Raw genomic sequence first — 10,381 nt, forward strand, 5'->3', positions numbered from 1 at the left:
ACTTGTAGCCCGTAAAAAATATATAACTAGTATATTATACCTTGGGTCTAACTTTTGACGAATGAGCTCCGAAGTTTCTATTTTCCAATACGCTCTTTATTAATTTCTGTGCCAAAATATATCTCATAACATTTTTCAATTATTGTCCTAAAAGCGCCATTTTGTTAGTAATCTAACTCATTATAACTAAAATTTGTCCTTATTTAACCCAATCTACAAATATGAATATCATAAAACTAAAAGCTCTTATGAATTATTAAATTGAAGTAAAAATAAAAATGTACATTAATTGTTTACACCCTTTTAGTTTTATTTCAATTCAAGACTACTAGGCTGGTACATCACACAGTGGTTAGACGATCAAAGTTTGTTATTTGGTAACTAGGACTAGTATATAATATAATAAGTATAAATGGATAAGTAGAGGACAGGTTGTTTTGGAGACAAATTTTTCGTGGAATACGAATCATCATCAGTGCTATGCTGTGTTGTAGATCTCGCTAAGCCACTCTAAAATAATGGACGGACAATGTAATAGAAAAAAGTATTTTACTCGACGTTAACGTAACTACCGAAGTTTTGTGAAAGAGTACAGTGGGACATACAGTAATCTACTATTATATGTTGAAGAATTTTTACAAAAAGTGTTATTTTATCTGCCCCGGACTGATGACCTTAGTAATTGTATTTTGCGAATAACTAACGTCATTTAGGGGAGCTGCTCTGGGTCGACCTAGATACAGTGGCGGTCGAGGCTTATGGCTAATGTGCCGAATAGGTCGTGTATCTTCTTAAGTGTTTGATTGTCTTATAAACTCGAGTGGGTCTACTCCAACATCCCCACATGTGTTTGAACTCGGCTCAGCTCTGAGGGTCTCGCAGTAATATTGTTATGAATAAGCAATGCGCTTTATTTGTGGTTTCACCGACACGGAACACGTTTTTGACTTTTAGGTCAGACAAACATACCGGGTTGTAACGACATTACTTTTTCATATTTGATTGTAATATAAAAAGAAAAACACCGTAGACTTTCGCCACGTCTCAAGTACAGTAATGTCGTAGTACGTCGCTTGTTTATTCAGCGATCTCGGTGATTCGGCGATTTTTGTTCGTCTACATAAATCTTTGACTGACCATCGAACGGCGTGCATTAGTCTTCGACGTTTCTCGACCTGTCATATAAAAATTAAAAATGTACAATAATAGTTTTAAGATACACTAAAAAATATTTAACAGTTACCCAGCTATCCGACTAGAATTTATAGTTTAGAACGCGTTGTACACGAATCAAAATATAAACTATAATTTTCTAAAATAAAAGTTACGGTCTACTTAAAGTCTCACGTTTGAGATTATAAAACATGGAACATGCTTTAGCCTGCTTGAATAGTGATTATTTCTGATCTCCTTGTAATTTATTATGATAGTATAGTCTTAATTATATGTTCTGGCCAAATAAACAATATTCTTGTTGCTTAGTTATTCCGCTACTTTAGTATCGCCATTTAGTGTCGTTTTTTCGGGCTGGGAGGCCAAGGCTAAAGCATGTTCTGTGCTAATACGTAACAAATCTGATTTATGTTTTTTAGTTTTTTAAAACAATTGTAAATTATTTTCCCTCCCTAACAACTAATATCTTTCAGTCCTGATAGACATCATGTTTCCTTTAGAAATACAGAGCAGAATGATTATAGAATGTTTGTTTTTAAAAACGATTTTCGCAACATACGAGCTTCGAAAAATATATCCAACGTGTCACATTTAAGCCAACATATATCACTGTTTATCACTCAATAACAACATATTGGCATATGGTATTAGAAGCTGCCTAGTTAAAACTCTTTCCAGAGATTGACAGCGTTATGAATGTCGAGATGAAAAATGTATTCCAATTAGTAATTTTAAGTGCAACGTTTGATTAAATACGGATTTAGTGTACAATCTCTTAAGCTATATTGCTCTGGAAACGCATTTTAACACAATCGACTATCTTGACCACCAAGCAAACTGTGGTCAACTTAATTCATATTTCTTTTATTTCATATTGTCCTGAACTGAAGAGTTGTCTAAACGTGGAAACTTTTACCCAAATATTCAACATAATGTAACGCATGCAAAAAGAGGATGTCGATGATTCTCGTACTCGCGAAAAGTTTCACTATTTCTTATTCGAATTCGTTTTCTTTCGCTTTCGAATCGGCCGAAGAAAATGTACAACATAATACGATTATTACAAACTCAAAAATCAACATGCCAAAAATAACAAGGCACTTCCCGTGGTCGAGACTCACTTGCGTTTTCGTCTTGTTGTACCAAAAAAAAAAAAAAAAATACATAACGTGTGCGCTTACACCGTGCGATAGGATGTCGAGTGCTAATTGTTATTACCGTCTTTGGGAATTCTACTGTACGAGGTTCACACGTTACCAATAACAAAATGAATATATTATTTTAATTTTTTTTTTTTTTGATGCCAATTGGTCTCGCACAACGACATCCGGCGAATATAATCCATTTTTTATCCACACAATATTATATTTTGTTGTGATACGTACAATATAAGAAGCACCGGCCATAGCACAACGTCATTATATCATGATAATAATAATATTTATATTTATTTATAAATTGTATTGACGGAGAGATTTGCTTTCGGAGCCAATTGACCGGTACCTAGCCGATGGCCGGTGTTAACGGGCCGGAAAATAATAACAACAACAATAATGCTGAAAAATATGAAACAAACCGAAAGCGAACACGATGCGCAAACGGAATTAGCCGCGAATAAAGGCGGTCTGCTGATCGATTAGAAATACTTTCTACATACGCGCACACACATGCACACACCGTGTTCTGGCACCCAAACACATGATACCTATTAGACTGCACTTGAATGCCGTCTATGTATTATCAGACGGCTCGCAATCGGTATCGAAGCATGCAAATCGGAACGCCGTTTTCAATTTGTCTATTCCAATAACAATAGACCAACGGCAGCATAATACTTAGACACGCCGACAACAGCTCAGTCGCCGGCGCTTGCCGTGGAAATTTAATTGGAAACTCTCGTGGACCGGCAGATAATGATGAATATATTTCAATAGGCCGGGCTTACTGTGTGTACATAATATTATTATTGTATATTCGATCTTCACCGCTCTAGACTGTACCGGCGACCGGTTTATAGTCTTGTTCTTCATCTTCGCCTTACACTGCCAACTACATGGGACCGGTTACCCTAGTCCTCCACCTCCACGGAGCTCGATATCCTACGGGTTTACTATATTTAGCCTATCCCTATGTATAGTGACAGTTACACGAGTCTCCTGAACCGTCTGCGGGACGCCCGTTTACCCATTGCCCATAGGAGAACACAGACACCATACATTCAGGGACTCCTGAATGAGACCACAATAGAAACACTCCAAAGGGCTCCGGGTACCTAAAGAGATATGTCTGTACCTTTGGTCTTAAATGCTCAAAGCTCACACCATCTTCCTTGTGATAACACATATATTAATTATTAATATGGCCATATTTTTTTTATAATAGCATGCCGATGTAATTATTGCAGTGTATAATTTAAAGAAATGACGGTCAAGTGCACGACTTTATTCGAGGTCTTATAATTGAAGGTTATGGGAAAAAATGGCTCCGGGTCGTCAGACTCCGATAATAACAAATGTGTAATATTATTATAATGGAAAAAATTGCGATAATAGACTCTATTTAATAAAGTTAATTATCATAACCGCCGTTTGGAAATTATTGCTGAAACTAAAGTGTATATAGTCGTGGTTATGTCGAAAATAGATTTTACCGTTAGTTAATAGAGACTGCTGCTTAAGTAGGCATAATTTGATTAATTAAAAATTATTATTGAAACGAATCATAAGTGAATAACTTTATCGGCTTAGAGTCAGACGATACAGTTCACACAATAAAAAAAAACTGCATTAGTAACTCAAAAATATATATTTCAATTATAAAATATTTTATCATTTTAAAATTTTTAAAGCCCCATAAATCTATTTTCCAGGACCCGTTTTGACATCAAAGCAATCTGCGGATTGATAGCTATAGATGAGAAGTTTTCAGTGTTAAAAGTGAACCAAAGAAATAAGTGGGTAAATGTGATAAATAAAGTCATGGAGATGTGTGGAATAATTAAATAAATAATGATGTGTACAGTGTAGAGATATTTTGTAAAAAGGTTTTAGTTGGCGACCTCATTTCTAAGAGATAAGACTAAAAAAAAGAGAATTTAATTTTTTTAAGGATTCTTCTAAAAATTATAAACAAAATGGTTTGTGTTGTTAGATTTTATATGTTACTATGTATGTTTCAAGGAAACTTGTAAAAGTAGTGTTAATATGTAAATACTATTTAGTGGCTACAATTTTAGGATTTAAAACAACTAGAAATCTAAATATATATGTTGTTTTGTATTTCTTGGATTAAACCTGAAATCCAAGTTAGCTTGCAAGTTGCGGTAGTGCGTGAAACTAGATTTTTCGACTTCTTAAATAGGCATAATATTATATTATTATTATTTTATAAAAAAAAACACATAATTTATGATGGGACAGTTAAGTACTTTATTCCAAATAACTAGCTTGACTTAAAAGACTAGATTAGCATTTATCACAGTGAAGTTCTTAACATACTAATCTTGTGGTGTAATTAAGCGGCAAATCCAAAAGGTCTCAATAGGTGATAATTCTTCACATAACGGCAACATTAAATTATCATTATAACTTCAACGATCAAAGAGGCGCACGTAGCACATTTTTCATAGTAAACTGCTCTTACAGATTGAGAACAGTAGTTAAACTTTATAATAGCGTCAGTTTCACATAAGTCCTTTGTGAAATTTAGAGTAGTTTTTCAAATGTTTTTTCAGTCTTTTGACATTTAAATAACAATAGTGATACAACTGATATTTGATTAGATTTCAATAGACTGACAATTGTATAATTAACTGTTAGTACAGTCACAAATAGTACTTAGCTTATTTAGCTTGTACAGGAATCGTTAAGTTAGATGGAGTCAGGTTAGATTTGTCAGCGTTGTGATTGAATACATACATTTGAATTCCAAGTCAAAGTTTGTATGTCGAAATGAAATATTTATCGGCAAGTGCTCGGGGAAACTTTAATGCACGGCCCGAAGACCCCCAGGTTAGTTTTATAATCTTAGGATTTGCACGAAGATATTATATTCACCCGTCTAAACGGTGGAATGCACGTTTCTATACACGCATTATGGTCGTCATTACTATAAACCTCGTTTCGGGTAATAATAATCTTACATACGTCTTGCCAGTTTTATTGTTTTGTTTTACTCGCCCCGTTTACCAAACGCACAGTAGGTATCTCTATGCGGTCACTATTATATTATATTTATTTACATATACAAAATAACATGATATTTTATCATGTACGTCGCGTTTGTTTGTAACATTCTGAAAACATTTGATATTTTTAAATAATTTTGATAACTTTTTCAAGATTATTCAACGGAGACTTGATTTGGAACCATCTAACAGCCCTCACATGCACCGGAACCGGAGTTTAAGTGCATTATCTTTGCCGTCATCTTCTCTAGGCGTATAATATTATCATGTGAGTTATATTTCCACACAGTCATCGCTGTTTACAAAACATTTAAATATTCTGGAACGGCGAGCATACGCGGTTCTTGAAAAATAGTTTAATGCACAACACAAAACTGCGTGCTCGAGTTAAACTAATAAAACCGACCTAGATTTTTTTTTTATCTTTTTCGTTGTTGTAATAATAATAATAATGATAATACCTAATAAGTCGACCGTCTCGACATGGGATGCGGTAAAAACGAAACACCGTTCGGTAGGAATAATTTTAAAAGCGAATCAATCAAGGACCGAGAAAGGTTCAGCACAAGAAGGTAACGCACGGTCGGCCGACAAAGAGACCAAGACGTTATACGAACTTATTTTCAATTCTGTGTATTTATTATTATTATATATTTTTTTCTTATTCTTTTCGCCAAACCCAAATTACTCACTCGGGTTAATCGCGTTTGCAGGACGGATGGAACAAAAAATTCGTGCTAGGCGACAAGTCCGCCTAATGCATAAACCATTATAATGTAGTTGTATTGTTTGCGGGTCTAAATTAGTACCCGTATATTATTATTGTTATTATTATTATGATTAAAAGCGGACAAGATTGCCGAGCGGCAGTGAAAGCATATATACATATATATATACATATACACCTGACAATGGTCGCAAGAAAATCAACAGCGGCGACCGGACGCGGCCAAAGTACGAACGGTTTTGCTTTTACGAAAAGCGACAGTCAATTAGTCGGCCACGGGAATGTGTTATACATACAAAGTGATTTATTTAAAATTAAATACCGTTTCACTTCGGTGAGGCGTAATTTGCTTTTTTTGTTCCCCGGCAAAACTCGTCCGCGGCGCCCGATTTTCCTTTTTAATTATTTTTTATCGGCCACTGTTTCGCATGAAATATGTGTATTTGATTAGGAAGACGACTCGGCGACCCAATTTGTTTTCCGCACTATAAACAGATGACATCACACACACACACACACACACACATATATAATTACAGCTGCTGATGCGGTCGCATTTATTCAATCCGTAGAGGCCTAACGTTCAACTATTTCGGACACGTCTGTCACATTCTGCATATTATCGTTTCTCGTTATTACCATTGCATATAGGGCCGAGGCAGACGGTGACCACGAAAACATATGCGAAAGAATTCGCAGTGCCCTACACAGTTTCGTCTACAAAGTAATAATAATGACACCTAATAACAAAAACATTCGTACACATAACACACAAGACGGTGTTTGTGGTAATGAACAATATAAAAAAATTGTCTAGCGGCCGAGTTGTGTGCGGAAAAACACCTGTAGATTTCTTGCCTCGACAGCTCCACAAGAAACTCGCCAGACTCTTGGAAAGCTCTTGTGCAGTCTTTTGCATTTTAATGCACCATAAAAGAACCGGCGGTGTAACTAGGACAAATTATCGTGGTCGCCAAGAAGGTCATAGGCTAAAACCCCCCATAAATTTACATACTATTATAATACTTTATGTCACTCAACGCCGTCGGGAAATGGAATGGGGGGGGGAGGGGGCTTTGTCTACCACACCTTCAGTAAGGCGTGGTTATAATTATATCTTGTTCGCCAAATGTTGTTGTACATAGACAATAAAAATTAATAAAATCACTGAAATCGACTTACACACTTATTCACAGTTGTTACAGATATATGCAATATACATGCATAATATTGGAATATTTTTTCATATTAATATGATATAATACTAATTACTATCTTATTTTAAATAATGTAACAAGACGATTTAAAACTGAATCAAATTCACTGAAAAATGCCCTTTAATCTTATTGGATTTTTGAAATTATTTAATAGGCAAAAAAGGAAATTTTAGACGTAACAAAAGTATACTTTTACCGCCATGACATATTTTTTGGAGTTACTCCTTACTTCCGCCAAATGTTATGGTTCGTTACCATATCATAACTAATATTACATTCTTAAGAGGCCTTTATGTTAAATATTCTGTTTCTTACTCGCACGAGCCATGCAAAACGCAAACAGACTTTGGGAGAACAATTAACATTAGCAATATTTGCAACAATTATTATTGAGAGCTTTGGTTTTTTGTCTTAAATAAGTAAGATTATTGTTTATTATTGTTTACTGGTAAAATACAAATTAGTTGTCAATTCTGGCACAATAGTTTGATTTGTGTAACAAAACGAGAACCTCATTTTCGTCATAACTATTTCAAGAATATAACTATATTACTCTTACCCACATTTAAATGTAGTCTTCAACTACAATCGTCAGACAATTTAATTATGGGTATGTATTGTCGAGCAGTGCCAGTAACCAGTAAAAGTGATCTAGTTACTGATCTATTATAAATAAAATAATATCTGACGAATGAGACTCTTTTTTCTATGTACATTATACTAGTGATAGTACAGAAATAATAGTATAGATTACGATCTTGACCATTCAAGTTAAATAGTACTTTGTCTGCACCAGAGGCGAGCACGGAACACGTATAGAATAATATTTCGTATTCTTCAGTAAAGCGAGTAATTAAGTTTTGGATAGGTTTACTCTGGTTATTAAAATTGGCGTGGAAATAACCTACAATAATATTTTATTGTTGAAAGAAAATTGGAAAATGTTTGGCTGGCGACCATAATAAAATAAACAATGATACAATTAAATATATTACCATGTTTATATAATCACACTAAACATGCTGTAGTACCTATAGATCTTAAGGAGAAAAATATTATAAAATGGCAAAGTACAAGAATTAGTATTTTTAAATTATAAATTTGAATTGGAGATTTCTAGCTAGTGGAGAGATTTATTTTTCAGGGGTTTTTCCAAGGAAATACAGAGTTATTCATTAAGTATAAGACACTCATTATCTCTTAAAATAATTGCAGTTTTGTAGTTTTAATTTTTCGAGTTACTTTAGACTGTGTATTGTGCAATGTTATACAATATTCAAATGTGTATCTTCTTTAATTTTTTCTAGAGCGTTATCAACTTTTTAAAATTAAATGGGAACGTATATATTTAATTTAAAATATAGATTATACATCCGAAAATGGGAAAAACTCAAAGTACAAAACTCTGTATATATAATTGGCAATATAATAAAATAGTAGATTTTTCGAATACACAACATCGTTTTATTAAGGCGCAGTTCATATGCAACACATATTGTTTGTGAGTGTAGAAAACAATTCGCCTGAAGATCGTGATATTTTTCTATAATAAACGTAATAGGTATTTTAGAAATTGTTTGATATTATTTTGTTGGATTAGAACTGATAATAATGTAAGAAGATTTCTTATGCAAGGTTTTGTAAATTTAAATAAATAACTATAAATTCGAAGAAAAAGACTAGGACATCGTGCATGCAATATGAATAGAGAAAACAAAATAATTAAATAAATAAGTAGCAAAAGTATAGTCTTAGTAGATAAAAAAACACATTTTTCAGGAACCAAAAAAAATGTATATAATATATACATAAATTTGTTTTGTAAAAAATCAAATTTGTATGGTCTCATTCCTATTTTTCGACATAATTATTATAACTGTTTACTGGGTTGCTTGCAATGGTTCATCAAAAAGTGTTTTAGGATATAAATTTAATATAACATGACTGGAAGACAATTTTGGACAATTTAACCTGAAGTATGTTTTTGGGATGAATACATTTTCGAAAATCGTTCAACGTTAAAATGAAGTAGCTTATAATGTTATATCTTTTTGAATCTTGTATAACTATACCGTGGTAAGGGAGGATTGATTGATAAAAGAAGAAAAATTTAATATAAAATACTTGTACTTTTATCATAACAAAAACGTATTTATGTAGTTACACCGAATGTCTTACAAGTTATAGTCATTGAATTTGTCAAAACTTTTACCTACTCAAAACCTAACATTTACTTTTGAGTCCCTTTATATTAATTTATCTTACCCATTTTACTACTGATTATATTTTTCTTTCTGTCGAAATGTCCAAACCATCTTAATTCGTGGAGAGTCATGTTTCCAGTTATTAATGCATTTTTCTATTATGTATTGGATTTTCTCAGTATATTTGCACCGATTTCACTTGGGGTGGATTTGACAGTATATCAGTGTTTTAAAACATTTAGATATTGAGTTTCTGAAAAAAGAGTTGTAAAAAAAAAAAAATCATTATTTGCGAATACACTTTTCATGTTGTATAGGGTGATTCATTGCGGATCGCAATATACTCGTTTCCTCCTAAAATAATTGCAATTTTAATTTTAAAAACATTTTAGTTTATGCTATTTTACAGCATTAGACAATATTAAAATTTGTATGTTTTTTAATTTTTCCAGAGTGGTATTAACTTTTAAAACTTTAAAGGGAACGTATACACTTAATTAACTTAATATATTTTTCGCTGAAAATGTTGACTGATAGATATCCAGTTTTTGATAATTACATTAATAGTTGTTAAAGTTTAAAGTTTAACACGAGAGGAAGGGTGTAGTAGGGTAGAGTAATTTTTATATGCGCGAGTTGCTCAACCGCACTCCACCTCCCATCCTACATTTTAAACTTTAAAAACTCTAAAAGAAAATATCCAAAACTAGTTATCGAAAAGTCAAAATTTTTGGAATATGATTTTACTTTCAAAAAGTTAATTTAAATATTTACGTTTCCATTTGAGTTTAAAAAGTTGATGGACCTTTTGGAAAATACTAAAAAAGGTAAATATTTAGTAATTTTATAATATTCGGAAAATAACAAAAACAAA

This window comes from Adelges cooleyi, unplaced genomic scaffold (genome assembly GCF_023614345.1).
Source record: "Adelges cooleyi isolate 19-005CV unplaced genomic scaffold, UGA_ACOO_1.1 ACOO_flye_CR_arks_rails_tigmint_CR_PRNA_574, whole genome shotgun sequence".
In the NCBI taxonomy this organism is placed as follows: Eukaryota; Metazoa; Arthropoda; class Insecta; order Hemiptera; family Adelgidae; genus Adelges; species Adelges cooleyi.